General features: G+C 45.9%; 2 protein-coding genes across 3 annotated transcripts in view; one reads left to right on the plus strand and one right to left on the minus strand.

The window, feature by feature from the left end:
- LOC123750851 (uncharacterized) overlaps positions 1–11,008 on the minus strand; it is a 47,648-nt gene extending 36,640 nt beyond the window's left edge. Inside the window, exon 1 of the mRNA XM_069314549.1 lies at positions 10,897–11,008. The gene's annotated coding sequence lies outside the window, so the exon portion shown is untranslated. The remainder of the gene's footprint in view (positions 1–10,896) is intronic.
- LOC138357684 (uncharacterized) overlaps positions 1–20,648 on the plus strand; it is a 379,827-nt gene that overhangs the window by 331,763 nt on the left and 27,416 nt on the right. The window lies entirely within an intron of this gene.

Raw genomic sequence — 20,648 nt, forward strand, 5'->3', positions numbered from 1 at the left:
GAATTGCGTGGGCTATTACCGCCTCCCCCAGGCCCGCCTCTCTTCTGGCCGCGTTGCTGTGTGTGTCAAGCGTGTTTTCCCGTAGCTCGGCTAAACCGCAAGGAACACCTACTATAGCAACATTTAAGCAACTCGTTCATAATCGTTCCTTCGGTTCATAATACGGAATTACGGCAATAGGAATTTCGGCAATTAACATTGAAAGGAGATAAATAGAATATCAGCACGTGATCCCAGCAGGAGCAACAAGACCACATTGCTAAGATCCGTGATCATCGTCATCATCTGTAGTCATCCGTCACTATATGACTATGATACTTGACTGGGAGGCAATAAGGAAGGGTTTCAAAGTATTTGTGAAATCCTGTTGTAATTAAGATAATTAAAGCCACATTGGTGGACAATGAAATTCCTGCCTCACCGAGTCGTCACCATCTCTCCTCACTACACGCTGTGTGAGCATCATCATGTTCGTACTGTGAGTGGGAGCCACCGCCACGAGTCAGTGAGGTAGCTATAAGTACCGCTTGCCACGCTGTGTCACTGTGCTGAACGCCAGGGACGCAAAACTCTTAGTCATCACCTGATCACACACTACGTGGTCTTCATTAACCACGTGTGGAGAAGTTTAGGCGATCTTCAGTCTACTGCCGTTTACAGTAGCTGTATGCATGTGGAGGTGTAACCGAGAAGACTGGTCTGAAGTGAGTACTCGTTTATGTTTTGGTGCTGAAGTTTCTGGACTGACAGTAGGTCAGGTTCCGGCTTGAACGTTGTCCTATTAGCACAGACAGGTGAAGGGAAGCGTTGTCGAGGGAGATGCACCTGTAAATAACGACCACAGTAAGTTGAAGGGCACTACTCTTATCAAGTCGTTCATTTTGTGTATATAATACACCAGAGAACACACACAGTCTGAAGTACTATAGTGTTATTGGTTGGCTCGGTTCAATATTATACCATTCCGTGTTGAGATTTTCCACGTACGTGTTGTCTTATTTCAGGAGAAACCAGCAAGTAATTATCAAAAAGAAGGCACCAAACCGGGAAGGTTATGTAGCACCATCAAATGTGAGGGATAATCAGATGGCGCTAAATATCACCAAGGATGCCAATACGAGAACAGAAACGCACAAAGCGAACGATATCAAAAGTATCCGATTCACCAAGAATTCTATCGAGGGACAAGTGACCGCGAGGGAGGGTCGGAACGCAAAAGACACGCTCGTCCTGGAAGTCAGGACATTCAACAAGGATATGCACAACTGTAAGATGGACAACACAATTTGGACAATAACGAGCAGGGCGGCGCTCCATTAAGTGACAGAGTTAAACGAGTATGGCCAAGACGCAACCGCGCTAGAGCCGTTTCCCATCGTCAGTTACGGTGGCAGGAGGACGGCCACGGGGAGAGAACGTTTAAGAGTACGCAGCTTGTTACCAACATCAGAAGACCCTGCCAAAGGGCAAGGATGGAGGAATGAATAACAAGATAAAAGACGGAAAAAGAAATAACTTTACGGGAAACTGGAGAGAAACCAGTAACTCCAGGAGAGGTAAGGAGGTGATCTGTTGTGATATCCTGCCTATGTAATTATTGTGTTTATTGATTAATACCCATGATTATTATTATTACAACTGTGTCCTGTTGTGATTTTTTAGGTCAGTGTTGTAGATTAGCATGGAGTGGTGTAACCTAGCGTTACTGTATTCTGTTTGCTTGCACGACAAGGACTTTGTGTAATCTTTAATTGGAAACTAAGGATTCAGTGAGTAGTTAGTGGTAATTAACATCAAGGAAATTCAGAGTTTTGACTGTGAATTGAGAGTTGTGGTGACAGCGTTGAGTTTATGTAATTCTTTCTGGATTAATTATGTCCGTTTAATTTCTGTCCATGGAATTACTCACAGAGTGTTTGGTTGGTCCGTGTGACGGAAAATATGGTTAGCGAAATAGTTTTCATTTGTTTGATTGAAAGACAAGATTGCGATTAACGTAGATTGCTTTGTTGCCAACTGTCCTGTTGACAGTAAATTAACGTTATTTATCACAGACTAATTAACGTAATTTATCACCAAGACTAATTAATGTAATTTATTAGACTAATGTTTTTATTGTCTTGAGAGACGAGTGTTAACGTAAATTAGGGGGTTACCCGAAGGTTGTCCCATTGACCCTCCTTTGTGTTCACATCGTTTCATTGGATTTGCTGTAATTGCTACTCGTGTCCTAAGTGAGCACCAGTATTGTTCAGATAGTTCATTATATCAGTTATATCAGCCTGAAGCGGCTCAGATGAATCTGTTGCTAAACTAAGAGTGCCAGTGGAGAGGACTCCTTGTTAAAGACAGCTATTCAGACAGCAAATTTAGCATGTCGCTTAAGGACATTAACAAAATCAAGATTTATGGCTCTTGTATTAGATTTAGTTCTTTATGAATATTGTTGCCAAATTGTTTATTGCAATACCTTTCAATATTATTGTCACATACTGCAACATATTGAACTGATTTTGTTGTGATAATTTAATAAAGGCCTTCATCTGGATTCGAACACGATTTATAGCAGCACACATCAAATTAAATTTGGATGTGAGAACTCGTGACCTACCATAAACATTGCACTTAGCATTCGAGCAGCTCCAAGACCTAGTGTATAAGTGTTCCAAATGTTTTGCAACCCTGCCGGTTGCTACCACCGTTATCTATTGCAGTGTTAAGGTATTTAATTAGGTCTGGTACTTATCATGCTAGCTTCTGCAGTCCTTTCTGATAGAGGGCATTTCTATTAGTGCCAATCCCAAGTAAATAAATAATCTCAGGGTAGGGATGGGCCCTCCCCCCCCCTCTCCCCGAGTGGTTGGAAGGTAGCCTGTGTGTGTGGGGGGGGGGCCGAGTGGTTGGAAGGTAGCCTATGTGTGGGGGGGGGGGGCCGAGTGGTTGGAAGGTAGCCTGTGTGTGGGGAGGGGGGGGCCAAGTGGTTGGAAGGTAGCCTGTGTGGGGGGAGGGGGGGGCGAGTGGTTGGAAGGTAGCCTGTGTGGGGGGGGAGGGGGGCTGAGTGGTTGGTTGGAATTTTTTTTGGGGGGAAGGGATATTCCTGCGTGGGCCCTAAGCCTCTGGTTGGCCCACTAAGTGTTTCTTGTTTCTGTTTTATTTGGGCGGAGTATGAGTATTTATTATTCGTATGGTCGCTTCAGTAAGATTTTGCCATGTGTGTTTAACAACTACTTCTGCTCTGTTGAATCTAAGTTGAAATCTTAATGGGTTTGTAACTGTGCAATGTGTTAGATAATGTTCCAGTGGTCTGTCGGGCATTTCTCCACAGTGTTGACATTTCCTCTCATCTTCCGGAACCTGTAAGCCTATTTCCCATGCACATGGGTATCCAAGCCTGATGCGATGTAAGTGAACTTCTGTTGCTCTACTGCCCCCTTTCATCAAACTAAGTGGTTCGTAGTTGGTTGAATTCTTGTACCAACCCGCAGATCCTGATGTTGCAACTGCTGTGTTGTGGTCACTGTACATCTTTTGCATTGCTCTGTTTCTAATTACTTTCTTAATCTGTGATAGACTCTCTGGTATGTAAATGTCTACATTTCTTCTCTTAGTAGCAAGTTTTGCAGCTTCGTCTGCAATGTCATTTCCAATTATTCCCACATGACTTGGCACCCAGTTGATAAGTACCCGTCGGCCTTGTCGTTAGTGTGTTTGCATTAATGATATGACATTTGTGATCAGATGTATGTTATCACATATGTGTTCTTGTTGCAAGGGTTGAATGGCGGTTCTCGAATCTGTATGTATGATAACATGTTGTCGGTGTTGAGCAAGAGCATGTTCCAAAGCCTTTTGAATGGCTAGTATCTGTAAAGTCGAACACCCATTTGAGAGCCTCCAACTATTTACAGAGTTTCCTGCTTTAACTGCAGCTCCGGTTTCTTGTCCCTGCTGGTCTACTGACCCATCTGTGAAGTAAGTGAAGCTGTCGGATGCCAAGTTCGCTTCTATATGCATCTGTGCAATGTTACGTAGCAGATGAGGATTTGTCTGGTTCTTTTTTCCTTCAATAACAATAATCTTAAAGTCTGCTGGCGGAGATTCCCAAGGGGCTTGCATAACAAAGTCTGCAGGTATTTCGTCGACACCCTTCTCAGTGATTGTTATATCGAATGTATTGATTGTGTTTATCGCACAATGGGTCCACCTGTTGCTATTGGAGGCTCTTCTGTCCAAAGTTAGTGCTCCAGTGATTATATCTAAGTGAACTGATTCTAGGTCTAGTCAATATCTTGGTAAGCATGCACTGCAGCAATCCCTTTTACCCTTTTTTCAATCGACGTTAACTTAGTTTCTAGTCTTAGGTTCAGTATTTTAGTCCATCTGGGAGCTCCTGTTATGATTCGTAATGCATCATTTTGAATAACCTCAACGTTTGCCCACTGACCAGGAGAAAGAGTGAGTAAGGCAGGCGCTGCATAATCAACCAGGGAACGAACGGCGTGTATGTAAAACATTCTCAACACTCTGTGTCCCGCTCCTAGACGGGGCCCTGTGATTGCTCTCATTATATTTAGTCGTGATTTTCCTTTCTCCTTTAGATATTGAATTTGCTTGTTGAATGTCATTTTAAAATCTATCCACACTCCGAGGTTGGAAGGTAGCCTGTGTGTGAGGGGAGGGGGGGGGCCGAGTGGTTGTAAGGTAGCCTGTGTGTGGGGGGGGGGGGGGCCGAGTGGTTGGAAGGTAGCCTGTGTGGGGGGGAATGGGGGGGCGAGTGGTTGGAAGGTAGCCTGTGTGTTTGGGGGGGGGGGGGAAGGCCGAGTGATTGGAAGGTAGCCTGTGTGGGGGGGGGCCGAGTGGTTGGAAGGTAGCCTGTGTGTGGAGGGGGGAGCGAGTGGTTGGAAGGTAGCCTGTGTGTGGGGGGGGGAGCGAGTGGTTGGAAGGTAGCCTGTGTGTGGGGGGAGGCCGAGTGGTTGGAAGGTAGCCTGTGTGTGGGGGGGGCCGAGTGGTTGGAAGGTAGCCTGTGTGTTTGGGGGGGAGGCCTAGTGGTTGGAAGGTAGCCTGTGTGGGGGGGGGGATGGGGGGGAGATGGGAGGGGGCGAGTAGTTGGAAGGTAGCCTGTGTGTGGGGGGAGGGGGCCCGAGTGGTTGGAAGGTAGCCTGTGTAGGGGGAGGGGGGTCGAGTGGTTGGAAGGTAGCCTGCGTGTGGGGGGGGGAGGGGGGGCCGAGTGGTTGGAATGTGGCCTGTGTGTGTGGGGGGAGGGGGGGCCGAGTGGTTGGAAGGTAGCCTGTGTGTGTGGGCGGAGGGGGGACCGAGTGGTAGGAAGGTAGCCTGTGTGTGGGGGGGGGAGGGGGGGCCGAGTGGTTGGAAGGTAGCCTGTGTGGGGGGAGGGGGGGGCCGAGTGGTTGGAAGGTGGCCTGTGTGTGGGGAGGGGGGGCCGAGTGGTTGGAAGGTAGCCTGTGAGTGGGGGGGGGGCCGAGTGGTTGGAAGGTAGCCTGTGAGTGGGGGGGGGGGTCGAGTGGTTGGAAAGTAGCCTGTGTGGGGGGAGGGGAGCCGAGTGGTTGGAAGGTAACTTGTGTGTGTGGGGGGGGAGGGGGTCCGAGTGGTTGGAAGAGGGGGGGGGGTGGGGGTGGGGGGGTGTGTGTGTGTGTGTGTGTGTGTGTGTGTGTGTGTGTGTGTGTGTGTGTGTGTGTGTGTGTGTGTGTGTGTGTGTGTGTGTGTGTGTGTGTGTGTGTGTGTGTGTGTGTGTGTGTGTGTGTGTGTGTGTGTGTGTGTGTGTGTGTGTGTGTGTGTGTGTGTGTGTGTGTGTGTGTGTGTGTGTGTGTGGAGGGGGCCGAGTGGTTGGAAGGTAGCCTGTGTGTGTGGGGGGGGGGGGGCGAGTGGTTGGAAGGTAGCCTGTGTGTGGGGGGGGGGGGCGAGTGGTTGGAAGGTAGCCCGTGTGGGGGGGGGGGCCGAGTGGTTGGAAGGCGTTCCCTCTGTAGGCGAAGAAAACGAATCGTGAACGAGTGTCACACTATGTCAAGAACGACGAAAAGACTAGGTAGAGAAATAGAAACGATTGAACTAAAGCTATAATTATCATACAAAATCCAAGAGACAAAGAGAGCAAAAGGCCATCAGTGAAAGAGGAATCTGAAATATTTTTCTCCTAGGCAAAATGAAGATTAAAAAACTACATCAAGTATCGGGCCCCTGCGAAAGGGAGATTGACTTTTCACAAATGACAACAAAGAAATGAGCGAGCTACTGAGGAATCAGTATGTCTTCAGCGAGCCACTAAACATACTGAAGACAGAATCCAAATGAATTTTTCCATGGATGTGATACCAACATCAAATCATATATCAGATGTCACCCTATCCCCACTGGATTTTGAAGAAGCCATAGACAGTATGACTATGCACTCTGCACCAGGCCCTGATTCTTGGAACTCTATATTTAACAATAGCAAAAAAAACTATCGCAGGCCTTTCACATTCTTTGGAGACAGATGCCGTAGATACTGGCGTTCATCTCTGACATGCTAAAAACAGTAGCGATAGAACCACTCAATAAAGGAGAAAATAAGGCAGAGGTAAAAAATTACAGACCGATATTACTATCCTCACACATCATAAAAATCTCTGAAAGTGTGGTAAGAAGTAAGATCACAAAATACATGGAATCACAGCATCTCCATAACCCCGGACAACATGGTTTCAGAACAGGGCGCTCTTGCCTGTCGCAGTTGCTGGACCACTATGACATGGCACTAGATGCCATGGAACACGCACAAAACGCCGATGCATTCAATTTACACAGATTTCGCAAAAGCCTTCGACAATGACTGACGGGGGTCTGACAGCTGAGTGGACAGCGCTTCAGATTCGTAGTCCTGAGGTTCCGGGTTCGATACCCGGTGGACGCGTAAACAAATGGGCAGAGTTTCTTTCACCCTGATGCCCCCCTGTTACCTAGCAGTAAATAGATGCCTGGGAGTTCGACAGCTGCTATGGGCTGCTTCCTAGGGGTGTGTAACAAAAAGGAGGCCTGGTCGAAGGACCGGGCCGCGGGGATGCTAAGCCCCGAAATAAAGATAACCTCAAGACAAGATGATGGCGTTATTGCACACAAAATGCGTTCAAAAGTTATTACCGAAAAAATAGGCAGATGGATCTACAATTTCCTGATTAACAGAACCTAATGTGTAATAGTTAACAAAATGAAATCCGGTTCATCAACCGTGAAGAGCTTAGTCCCTCAGGGTACTTATCTTCATATCTGACAGACAAGGACACAATCTATAGTACTGAAATCATCCTTTGCAGATGACAAGGATTTTTATTTGAGTAGACAACATAGATGACACGGCAAACCTCCAATCAGATGTAAACCTATGGGCTACAGAAAATAATAATATGTTCAACGAAGTTCCAGCTCATGCGCTATTGAAAAAAAATTATATAAAAAGGGAAATCATACAAAACGCAGTCAAATCATAACAGGACGAAAAAGCAATGTAAAGGATTTGGGTGTACTCATGTCGGAAGATCTTACCATTTAAAGAACACAATACAGTAGCCGTCACAACTGCAAGGAAAAACGACAGGTTGGATAACAAGAACTTTTCACACTAGAGATGCTATACCGATGATGGTACTCTTCAAGACGCTAGTGCTCTCTAGAGTGGAGTACTGCTGCACAATGACAGCCCCTTTCAAAGCTGGAGAAATTGCTGACCTGGAGAGCGTGCAGAGATCCTTTCCTACTAGAATCCTACTCAGAAAAAAGAAACTACTGGGACCAACTAAAAGAAGCTTAAATCTGTATTCTCCCTCCACATGTAAATTTACCCCAGTATTACTCCACCTGTAAATTATATATCTTATGCATCTCTCCCGCCTGCGTCTTAGCACAGGCGGGAGAGATGCATAATTTACACGTGGAAAATAGTAGAGATGCTGGTCCGAAACCTGCACACAGAAATAACACCACACGAGACCAGAAGACATGGCAGAATGTGCAAAATAACCCCGTTGAGAAGTAGAGATGCAATAGGTACTCAGAGAACTATCAACATCAGAGGCCCGAGACTGTTCAACACGCTTCCACTGCACATAAGGGGCATAATTGGCCGACCCTTCACAGTGTTCAAGAGAACACTTGACAAGCACCTTCAAAGGATACCTGATCAACCAGGCTGTGACTTGTCAGGTTGTGAGCAGTCTGCTCCAACAGCTTTGTTGACCAGTCCAGCAACGAGGATGCCTGGTCCAGTTCCGGGTCAATTCAAGTTCAAGTATGTTTATTGAGAAAAGCAATAAATACATCTCAAAGGGATAGAGTAGCTTACGCTATTTCTACCCCCCTGGGTCCGGGTCGTGGGGACGCTAAGCCCCGAAACCATCTCAAGGTAACCTTAAGGTAGCCTGTGTTAGGGTAGGGGAGGGGGGACAAAAGGCTAGAAGGTAGCCTTTGTGAGAGGTAGGGGAGATTACCGAGGGCCTGGGATGTAGCCCGTGTTGGGGGAAGGGTGGTGCCAAGATCCGGGAAAGGTAGCCAGTTTGTTGGGAAGGGGGGGGGGGCGCGGCAAAGTAGCTGGGAGGTATCCTCTTTGTAGGAGGGGGGGGGCCAAGAGACGAAGGTAGCCTGTATGTTGGGAGGGGGGGGGGGCGGCAAAGTAGCTGGGAGGTATCCTCTTTGGAGGAGGGGGGGGCCAAGAAACGAAGGTAGCCTGTATGTTGGGAGGGGGGGGGGCTCCGAGGGGTTGGAAGGCTGGCTTACAGTTCACCATGTAGTCCAGCTCATCATAAAGGGCCGACGGGTTCATAGGCTACAAATCAACCGTATTATTAAGAACTGCACAAGTCAGTAAGTGACAGTCCACTTACCGTCTCCCAACTAAGCCTTCCTTGAGTCACTGAATACTTAGATCTATTTAACCAAAGCGCCAACTTAATTATATATTCATATATATAGGTATACTCGCTACATAAATTTATATACTAGTGTCTTTATACAGCCCATCCTCATGTTCATTTAGTACTTATAGTAATGATTGAGACCATCGTACATATATGGTCGTAACTGACAATTAGAACGTTGAGTTTGGTACTATAATTTGGACAAACGTTTTGTATAATATAGCTAATAAAAATAACCTATTTACCCTAGGCCTAATACACTGAGGCCTAGTATACTATGCATATGCTATACTAGGCCTAGGAATATTCAAGTTTGGTTTAACATTTTTATCTCTTTATAAAGTAAATAGTACCAAATTTTACTATCTATTTGTCCATTACGTCACTATGTTCGATGGTCACACAGTTACTGTAAATATCTCAACAGGAGGATGGGTTCATGTATTGGGCGCCGTGAAACAAGAGCCGACAACGAAGTCGAACATCTACTGTTTAATATTGACAAAAGTCGGTGGTTGACATTGTGACATTTTAATTAAACTTTAACATTAAATTTAAAATATATATAACCATTAATTGTTACATTTATTGATTTACCATTTGTAAATCGATATTTAGGCTATTACTCTTAACCATTGAACAATTTATCAGAGGGCCAGTAACTACTGTTTTCGATTGGGACAGGAAGCCGGCGGACTGTCTAAAAGGTCCCCCCACCCCCGAAAAAAATCCCATTAGAGTCTTTCTAATAGAGTTGTAAACGAAGTCATGTACATGAAAGCCTGCTCGGGGCTGCCTAGACCAAGGCTGACAGTTCATAGCGTCGCTGGGGCTGGTCTGTATACTGTAACAGACGTGATAATCAACCCATCTGCCTACAAAAAACGTCGCTTTTCGCTCGTATACGTTAAGGCCAAAATTTGTCGTACTAGAAAATGCAGGCGGCTCGCGAAAGTGACGTACTGTCCCGTTTTCTGCTTTGGGTTCTCTGGAAAATTAGGAGAGGACATTTTACATTGACCGTTTTCTTGATGTTGAGAAAGCCCCGTGAGGACGGGTTGCATGAACACCGTTGGAGTACATCCTGAAATAGACGATTTTTGCAATTTTTGTATCTTGCAGCAGGCAACATTTAGACAGGACCTCTAAGAAATAAGACGACAGGTTTTATATGGCTTCGCGCAGAGCTCATTAGCGTTCCCTCTAATTACCCGACATGAACATCTTAGGCTGACCAGGGCACATACCACCAAACTACGTGAACACATCACAGGCACTTGTGAACAACAACGATTAATGTTAAGAATTTTAACATTTTTCAATACAGCATCTAAACATACAAGTAATGTGAAGCAGTTAAATAGTTTTCCAGTTTGTTCAAATTCAATAGTACTGAAATCAGTACTATTGAATTTGAACAATCAATCTATTTTCTACTTTTGTTGCAAAGAGATTCCAGAGCTCTCCATAACCAATAGATATGTTGTTGATCACTAACAGCGCGTTAACAACCATACCAACTACACAACGGCCAAGCATCGCTCAGGAACTACTGAATGGTTTGTCTCTGTTGGTCAAAGTTTCCGTGTGTAGTTTTCTCGAGTCAAACCAAGGAAAAATACAGAAAATTACAAAACTTATGGTGTTAATAAGATGTTTAAATACTGTAGCCTATGGTTTAGGGAAAAATCAAGAAACTGATTTCTGGGCAAGTATAGGCTCTTGATTAGACCCTACTACTTGCTTGCTTTCTGGCTACATCAAGTGTTTATGAGCACCCAGACGTTCACAATCCTCTCCTTCCCCACCTCAACATCAACAAAAACCCCCCCCCCCCCCCCTAAATCAAAGTCCACAAACCCTCCCCCTACCTCAATATCCACAAACTCTCCCCACCCCCACAAGCCCCTACCAACACAGCTGATCACCTCGCCCACCAAATGTACTCAATTTGTCGTCCTTCAACAACTTCTACTTGGAGTCGGATACTAACCAGTGTAGCGAGGAGTCCAACAGTCCAGTGTGTTGACGGCGGGCGGCGTCCAGCGGTTCTGGCCAGAGCGAGTCTGGCGCCACCTGCCGGAGTCTCACAACGACCAACATTTCCAATGTTCGAGATATATGAACCAGGAGACGTGCTAATTGTTTTTGTATTCGACAATGTTTTTTGTTTCGAAAGATGAACAAATAATTTGCAATACTTATCTTACTGTCATCCATTTTGCTTTTGTTCTTATAACAGATTTTGTTTTAATGCTATATTTTTGATGCCCGAATATTGAACTGCTCGGAACAGGATTCAAAGCACATGTTTACAGGTTAGTTCTTACTCAGAATCCGGATTTAAGGACAAGCGCGAAGTATTAGGCTGTTATTATTTTTATTTGATTTGTTTATATACAAAAATGGAACAGTGCGTTGTGAGAGTACATAACATTGGTGTTTGGGACTCCTGGTTCAACCTTAATGACGAGTGGACATCTGGACGCCTCCTCCGCATGGGCGCCGCCGGATCACGTTCTGTTTTCGCGTTTTGGCTTTGGTGCTGCCATTTAGCATCCCTATTCAACGGTCCGGTTGTACGACGCCTGGCGCACATATCGCCTCGGGTCACGGGATTGTTGAAAGATTTTTTTTTTACGTGTTCTGGCTGGTTCTTCTGGCGGAGTGACGGTGTCCGGCGCCGGCTTAGCCGAGAGGTGCCGGGTGTTGGCGGGTCTTGGTGGGCTCCGGGTGTGCCCTCAGGCGTGGTGGGCGGCTGGCTTCTGCTCTACCGGGGAACACTGGATGACTTTTGCGTTTTAGTTGGGTGCCGAATTTTTGGTTTTGCTACCTGGTGTTCTCTGTGTGGGGCGGGGCCGGTGCTTGTCACCCTGAGGGACTCCTGGGGCTCCCCAATCATCTCCCTGTCTGCGTTTCTTTGCCGCGCGGCATATTAGTTTCAAGTGATTGACGTCACTTGTTTCGCGATTAGGCTTGGCGTTTCACCTTTCCGGGCTTCGCGATTAACCCTTACCGGGTACACCGGGCGCATCCGATCCCTCGATCGTCGTCCCACCTAAATCAACAACAACAACAACAACACAACATTGGTGTTTGAGTATTGTATTCTTGGAAAGTCACTAACACACACACACACACACACACACACACACACACACACACACACACACACACACACACACACACACACACACACACACACACACACACACACACACACACATAGGGTTTCGGACAGCTCCTGAAGCTAACTAATAAAAGTAAAAGTATTATTAGGTACATTGTAGAAGAATTTGAGTCCAGCACAATAACTACGATATAAATTGATAACATTGATAATACTGGTGAAGTTGCAAATCTGAAGTACTAATATTGAGGGAGTGAGTTGCACAAGATGTAGTGTGAGTTTGGGGCACAAGATGTAGTGTGAGTTTGGGGCACAAGATGTAGTGTGAGTTTGGGGCACAAGATGTAGTGTGAGTTTGGGGCACAAGATGTAGTGTGAGTTTGGGGCACAAGATGTAGTGTGAGTTTGGGGCACAAGATGTAGTGTGAGTTTGGGGCACAAGATGTAGTGTGAGTTTGGGGCACAAGATGTAGTGTGAGTTTGGGGCACAAGATGTAGTGTGAGTTTGGGGCACAAGATGTAGTGTGAGTTTGGGGCACAAGATGTAATGTGAGTTTGGGGCACAAGATGTAGTGTGAGTTTGGGCACAAGATGTAGTGTGAGTTTGGGGCACAAGATGTAGTGTGAGTTTGGGGCACAAGATGTAGTGTGAGTTTGGGGCACAAGATGTAGTGTGAGTTTGGGGCACAAGATGTAGTGTGAGTTTGGGGCACAAGATGTAGTGTGAGTTTGGGGCACAAGATGTAGTGTGAGTTTGGGGCACAAGATGTAGTGTGAGTTTGGGGCACAAGATGTAGTGTGAGTTTGGGGCACAAGATGTAGTGTGAGTTTGGGGCACAAGATGTAGTGTGAGTTTGGGGCACAAGATGTAGTGTGAGTTTGGGGCACAAGATGTAGTGTGAGTTTGGGGCACAAGATGTAGTGTGAGTTTGGGGCACAAGATGTAGTGTGAGTTTGGGGCACAAGATGTAGTGTGAGTTTGGGGCACAAGATGTAGTGTGAGTTTGGGGCACAAGATGTAGTGTGAGTTTGGGGCACAAGATGTAGTGTGAGTTTGGGGCACAAGATGTAGTGTGAGTTTGGGGCACAAGATGTAGTGTGAGTTTGGGGCACAAGATGTAGTGTGAGTTTGGGGCACAAGATGTAGTGTGAGTTTGGGGCACAAGATGTAGTGTGAGTTTGGGGCACAAGATGTAGTGTGAGTTTGGGGCACAAGATGTAGTGTGAGTTTGGGGCACAAGATGTAGTGTGAGTTTGGGGCACAAGATGTAGTGTGAGTTTGGGGCACAAGATGTAGTGTGAGTTTGGGGCACAAGATGTAGTGTGAGTTTGGGGCACAAGATGTAATGTGAGTTTGGGGCACAAGATGTAGTGTGAGTTTGGGCACAAGATGTAGTGTGAGTTTGGGGCACAAGATGTAGTGTGAGTTTGGGGCACAAGATGTAGTGTGAGTTTGGGGCACAAGATGTAGTGTGAGTTTGGGGCACAAGATGTAGTGTGAGTTTGGGGCACAAGATGTAGTGTGAGTTTGGGGCACAAGATGTAGTGTGAGTTTGGGGCACAAGATGTAGTGTGAGTTTGGGGCACAAGATGTAGTGTGAGTTTGGGGCACAAGATGTAGTGTGAGTTTGGGGCACAAGATGTAGTGTGAGTTTGGGGCACAAGATGTAGTGTGAGTTTGGGGCACAAGATGTAGTGTGAGTTTGGGGCACAAGATGTAGTGTGAGTTTGGGGCACAAGATGTAGTGTGAGTTTGGGGCACAAGATGTAGTGTGAGTTTGGGGCACAAGATGTAGTGTGAGTTTGGGGCACAAGATGTAGTGTGAGTTTGGGGCACAAGATGTAGTGTGAGTTTGGGGCACAAGATGTAGTGTGAGTTTGGGGCACAAGATGTAGTGTGAGTTTGGGGCACAAGATGTAGTGTGAGTTTGGGGCACAAGATGTAGTGTGAGTTTGGGGCACAAGATGTAGTGTGAGTTTGGGGCACAAGATGTAGTGTGAGTTTGGGGCACAAGATGTAGTGTGAGTTTGGGGCACAAGATGTAGTGTGAGTTTGGGGCACAAGATGTAGTGTGAGTTTGGGGCACAAGATGTAGTGTGAGTTTGGGGCACAAGATGTAGTGTGAGTTTGGGGCACAAGATGTAGTGTGAGTTTGGGGCACAAGATGTAGTGTGAGTTTGGGGCACAAGATGTAGTGTGAGTTTGGGGCACAAGATGTAGTGTGAGTTTGGGGCACAAGATGTAGTGTGAGTTTGGGGCACAAGATGTAGTGTGAGTTTGGGGCACAAGATGTAGTGTGAGTTTGGGGCACAAGATGTAGTGTGAGTTTGGGGCACAAGATGTAGTGTGAGTTTGGGGCACAAGATGTAGTGTGAGTTTGGGGCACAAGATGTAGTGTGAGTTTGGGGCACAAGGATGTAGTGTGAGTTTGGGGCACAAGATGTAGTGTGAGTTTGGGGCACAAGATGTAGTGTGAGTTTGGGGCACAAGATGTAGTGTGAGTTTGGGGCACAAGATGTAGTGTGAGTTTGGGGCACAAGATGTAGTGTGAGTTTGGGGCACAAGATGTAGTGTGAGTTTGGGGCACAAGATGTAGTGTGAGTTTGGGGCACAAGATGTAGTGTGAGTTTGGGGCACAAGATGTAGTGTGAGTTTGGGGCACAAGATGTAGTGTGAGTTTGGGGCACAAGATGTAGTGTGAGTTTGGGGCACAAGATGTAGTGTGAGTTTGGGGCACAAGATGTAGTGTGAGTTTGGGGCACAAGATGTAGTGTGAGTTTGGGGCACAAGATGTAGTGTGAGTTTGGGGCACAAGATGTAGTGTGAGTTTGGGGCACAAGATGTAGTGTGAGTTTGGGGCACAAGATGTAGTGTGAGTTTGGGGCACAAGATGTAGTGTGAGTTTGGGGCACAAGATGTAGTGTGAGTTTGGGGCACAAGATGTAGTGTGAGTTTGGGGCACAAGATGTAGTGTGAGTTTGGGGCACAAGATGTAGTGTGAGTTTGGGGCACAAGATGTAGTGTGAGTTTGGGGCACAAGATGTAGTGTGAGTTTGGGGCACAAGATGTAGTGTGAGTTTGGGGCACAAGATGTAGTGTGAGTTTGGGGCACAAGATGTAGTGTGAGTTTGGGGCACAAGATGTAGTGTGAGTTTGGGGCTCAAGATGTAGTGTGAGTTTGGGGCACAAGATGTAGTGTGAGTTTGGGGCACAAGATGTAGTGTGAGTTTGGGGCACAAGATGTAGTGTGAGTTTGGGGCACAAGATGTAGTGTGAGTTTGGGGCACAAGATGTAGTGTGAGTTTGGGGCACAAGATGTAGTGTGAGTTTGGGGCACAAGATGTAGTGTGAGTTTGGGGCACAAGATGTAGTGTGAGTTTGGGGCACAAGATGTAGTGTGAGTTTGGGGCACAAGATGTAGTGTGAGTTTGGGGCACAAGATGTAGTGTGAGTTTGGGGCACAAGGTAGGAAACTATGACGAGGTAATTATGTATTTTTTTTATTTTACTTTTGAAAAAGGCATAAGTTGGAATTGTTTTTAATTCGTCAGGGAGTGACTGCATATCTTGAGGTTATCTTTAGATGATTTCGGGGCTTAGAGTCCCCGTGGCCCGGTCCTCGACCAGGCCTCCTTTTTGTTACACACCCCCAGGAAGCAGCTGGTAGTAGCGGTCTAACTCCCAGGTACCTAATTACTGCATCAGCGTGAAAGAAACTCTGCCTATTTGTTTCCGCGTCCGCCGAAGATCGAACCCGAACCCTTAGGACAACAAACGCACAGCGCTGTCCACTCAGCCATCAGGCCCCCAATAAATTGATATATTGGGATTACACTGGCAAAGATATATGTCTTAAATACTAATATTAGGGAAGTGGGTCGTACAAAACACAGTGAAAGTTTGAAGCACAAGGTAGGAAGCGGCTGCGAAAGATTTCTTTTTAGCTTTCCAGTCAGCTATCATCTATATCTCCTGCCACAGATACATAAAGCTATTAACACGGAGACACTGACATGGCAAGGGAGACCAGTCCTCAGTAGATGCATGGCACAGACGAGACCAGTAGACTGGATCTGCACTGCCCTTCTCACTCCTTTTCTTCAATTACTTCAAGAGCGACTTATGAACACAACGGAGCTTCCTGAACAAGCAGCAACATAAGAGGACCGGCACTGAGAGGAGCCATTCTCTTCTCAATTGATGTTGTCTCCTTATCCGAGCATACCCCAGAGGGAAGCAGCAACGGAGGTCCCGAAATTTGTCGACACGTATAAATACAGGATGAGGACAGAATTAAGGGAAGCAGGAGTATGTACTCACCTAGTTGTGTTTGCGGGGGTTGAGCTCTGGCTCTTTGGTCCCGCCTCTCAACTGTCAATCAACTGGTGTACAGATTCCTGAGCCTATTGGGCTCTATCATATCTACATTTGAAATTGTGTATGCAGTCAGCCTCCATCACAACACTATTTAATGCATTCCATTTGTTAACTACTCTGACACTGAAAAAATTCTTTCTAACGTCTCTGTGGCTCATCTGGGTACTAAGTTTCCACATGTGTCCCCTTGTTCGTGTTCCACCCGCGCTAAAGAGTTTGTCTTTGTCCACCCTGTCAATTCCCCTGAGAATTTTGTAGGTGGTTCTCATGTCTCCCCTTGTTCTTCTGTTTTCCAGGGATGTGAGGTTCAGCTCCCTTAGCCTTTCCTCGTAACTCATTCCTCTCAGTTCTGGGACCAGTCTATTGGCATACCTTTGAATCTTCTCTAACTTCGTCTTGTGTTTAACTAGGTATGGACTCCAGGCTGGAGCTGCATACTCCAGGATTGGCCTTACATAAGTGGCATACAGGGTCCTGAACGATTCCTTACACAAGTTTCTAAAGGCAGTTCTTATATTGGCCAGTCTAGCATATGCCGCTGATGATATCCTTTTGATGTGGGCCTTTGGGGACAGGTTCGGTGTGATATCGACCCCCAGATCTTTCTCTGTATTTGATTCTTGTAGGATTTCACCTCCCAGATGGTACCTTGTGTTCAGCCTTCTGCCCCCTTCGCCTAATTTCATTACTTTACACTTTCCTGAGTTGAACTTTAGCAGCCATTTTCTAGACCATTTCTCCAGTTTGTCCAGGTCGTCCTGTAGTCTCTGTCTATCTTCATCTATTTTGATTCTTCTCATAATGTTTGCATCGTCAGTAAACATTGAGAGGAATGAGTCTATACCCTCTGGAAGGTCGTTTACATATACTAGAAACAGGATGGGTCCGAGTACAGAGCCCTGTGGGACTCCGCTGGTGACATCTCGCCACTCTGATGCCTCCCCCCTTCCTCGCCGTTACTCGCTGTTTCCTATTGCTTAGATACTTCCTTATCCACTGGAGCACCTTACCTTTTACTCCTGCCTGCTGCTCCAACTTTTGTAATAGGTTTTTGTGAGGTACTGTGTCAAAGGCTTTCTGACAGTCCAAGAAAATGCAGTCTGCCCACCCTTCTCTTACCTGCCTAATATGTGTTGCTTGATCATAGAATTCTATTAGGCCTGTGAGGCACGATTTACCATCTCTGAACCCATACTGGTGGTGTGTTACAAAGCTGTTGCCCTCCAGATGTTCTACGAGCCTTTTCCTCACAATCTTCTCCATCACCTTGCATGGTATACAAGTTAGGGAAACTGGCCTGTAGTTCAGTGCCTCTTGCCTGTCACCCTCTTTGTAAATTGGGACTACATTAGCTGTCTTCCAGCTTTCCGGAAGGTCTCCCGTTTCCAGTGACCTGTTATACACCATAGAGAGTGGCACACTAAGTGCTTCTGCACATTCTTTTAGAATCCACGGTGAGATTCTGTCAGGCCCAACAGCCTTTGAGACATTCAGCTCCAACAGATTCCTTTTGACCTCATCACTGGTGAGGTAAATTTCCTCCAAGGTTGTTCGGTTTGCCTCCTCATTTAGTGCAGGGACTTCTCATTGTTCTATTGTGAAGACCTCCTGGAATCTCTTGTTGAGTTCTTCACACACCTCTTTATCGTTCTCTGTGTATATGTTCTCCCCTTTTCCCAATTTCATCACTTGTTCCTTCACTGCTGTTTTCCTCCTGATGTGGCTGTGGAGCAGTTTTGGTTGGGTCTTAGCTTTACTCGTGATGTCATTTTCGTACTGCCTCTCTGCTTCTCTCCTCACTCTGATGTACTCATTTCTGGCCCTCTGGTATCTCTCTGTGCTCTGTGGTGTTCTGTTGTTCCTGTAGTTTCGCCATGTTCTTTTACTCAATTGCTTCGTTGCTGCACATTCCTGGTTGAACCACGGATTCTTCTGTTGCTTTTCATTTTTCACTTTTTGGACTGGGATAAACCTGTCTGCAGCCTCCTGACATCCTGAGTGACATAATCCATATCCTGTACAGTCTTTTCTCTGAGTTTTGTTTCCCATGGTATTCCTATTAGGAAGTTCCTCATCTCGTCATATTTTTCTCTTCGGTAATTTAGTTTTTTTCCTTCCAATCCTATCCTTGGATAGGTTATCCCTACTTCTACCAGATACTCACCTATCAATACACTGTGCTCACTCATTCCTATGGGGGGCTTCATATTTGACTTCCCTTATTTCTGAGTCATTCAAGGTGAATATCAGGTCGAGTCTAGCTGGTTTGTCATTTCCTCTCATTCTTGTGGGCCCCTTGACATGTTGACTCAGAAAGTTCCTTGTACTCACTTCCAAAAGTTTAGATCTCCATGTGTCTTCACCTCCATGTGGGTCCCCATTCTCCCAGTCTATCTTTCCATGGTTGAAATCGTCCATGATTAAGAGTCTGGATCCATTCCTGCAAGCAACTGAAGCTGCTCTCTCTATTATGTTAATGGTAGCCATGTTGTTTCTGTTGAACTCCTGTCTAGGTCTTCTGTCCTTTAATGGAGGGTTGTAAATGACTGCAACTATTATCTTAGGTCCACCCATTGTCATAGTTCCTGTTATGTAATCTCTGAATCTGTTGCAGCCCGGAATTTCCATCTCTTCAAATCACCAGTCCTTCCATATCAGCAGAGCCACTCCTCCTCCTCAACTCCTGTCTCTCTCTTTCCTTACTATATAAAAGTTCTTTGGAAACACAGCATTTGTTATGACTCTTGACAATTTTGTTTCTGTGAGTCCTATTACATCTGGGTTTTCTTCCCGCGCCCTTTCTGCCAGTTCACTTGCTTTGTTGGCAATCCCATCGATGTTTGAGTACATTACCTTGAAGCTCACTTTCCTATGTCCATTTTCACCCACCCTCCCCACTAGTGCAGGAAGCTGTTCCAAGGAGTATGTAGGATGCCCATGAGAAACCTGCTCAAAGAAGCAATCCTACACATAATGAGGGATTCTATTTTAGAATTTAACAGCGAAACATGCAGGCAGACGAAAGAAACAGCAACTGGGGCATCAAGTAGCGTAGCGATAGCCGAGATCTTCGTACACATGGCTTTCGAACAGAGAAGGATCCACAGAGAGGACACACTGACGATCTACTATAGATATATCGACGATATCTTCAGTATTATGGAGGAGGGTGAAGGCCACCTACTGAATTTCTTTGCATGGATTAATACAGTTCACGCTAACCTGAGATTTTCACTGGAAAAGAGCAAACACTCAATCGCCTTCCTTGATACGGCAGTGTACATCGACGAGACAGACAGGCGCTACAGACAACAGCCTTTTATAAGCCCACGAACATAACATAAGAACATAGAATAAAGTTAACTGCAGAGTTACCTATTGGCCCATACGAGGCAGCTCCTATTTATAGTCACCCAATCCCATTCAAATACATGTCCAACCCACATTTGAAACAATCGAGGGATCCCACCTCAACCACGTTATGCGGTAATTGGTTCCACAAATCAACAACCCTGTTACTGAACCAGTATTTACCCAAGTCTTTCCTAAATCTAAACCTATCCCATTTATTAGTTGGATTGCCCTGAGGACAGAGTTGGACTCTCTGCGGGAGGAGGTGCGTCAGCTTAAAAAACAACGAGAAGTAACGAAGGAGGAGACCAGCAGTAAAGGGACCTCGTCTTGGAGAGTTGCGAAAGACAGGGGCCTTAAGAAGACTTTGATAAAGCCGCCTTCAAACGCCATAGCAACTTCAAATTCATTTGACGTTTTGGAGGACGAGTGCTGTGGAGAGACTGTGGATCGCGCAAAAGGGAAAGCAACGAAGAGAAAGGAAGCGCAGGCCCCTCAGAAAGTAAAGGAAGTACCTAAGCAAACATTAGTTGTGGGAGATTCCCAGATAAGGTATTTGGATAGAACGTTTTGTGCTAGAGATAGGGGGAACAGGTTAAGGGTTTGCTATCCCGGAGCTGGCATTGGTGATATTATAAACTACATGAATGATATTATGGCTGGTAATGGGAACAATCCCATTATTTGCATTAGCGTGGGAGGAAATGATGTTGGTCGAGTCAGGAGTGAGGAACTGATTCAGAGGTATAAAACAGCCATAGAGTTAGTTAGGAGCAAGGGAGGAATCCCGATCATATGTGGCATTCTTCCAAGAAAGGGAGTGGGAAATGAATGGATATCGAGGGCACTTGGTGTCAATTGCCGGCTGGAAAGATATTGCAAATCA

Source organism: Procambarus clarkii, chromosome 79 (genome assembly GCF_040958095.1).
Source record: "Procambarus clarkii isolate CNS0578487 chromosome 79, FALCON_Pclarkii_2.0, whole genome shotgun sequence".
In the NCBI taxonomy this organism is placed as follows: domain Eukaryota; kingdom Metazoa; phylum Arthropoda; class Malacostraca; order Decapoda; family Cambaridae; genus Procambarus; species Procambarus clarkii.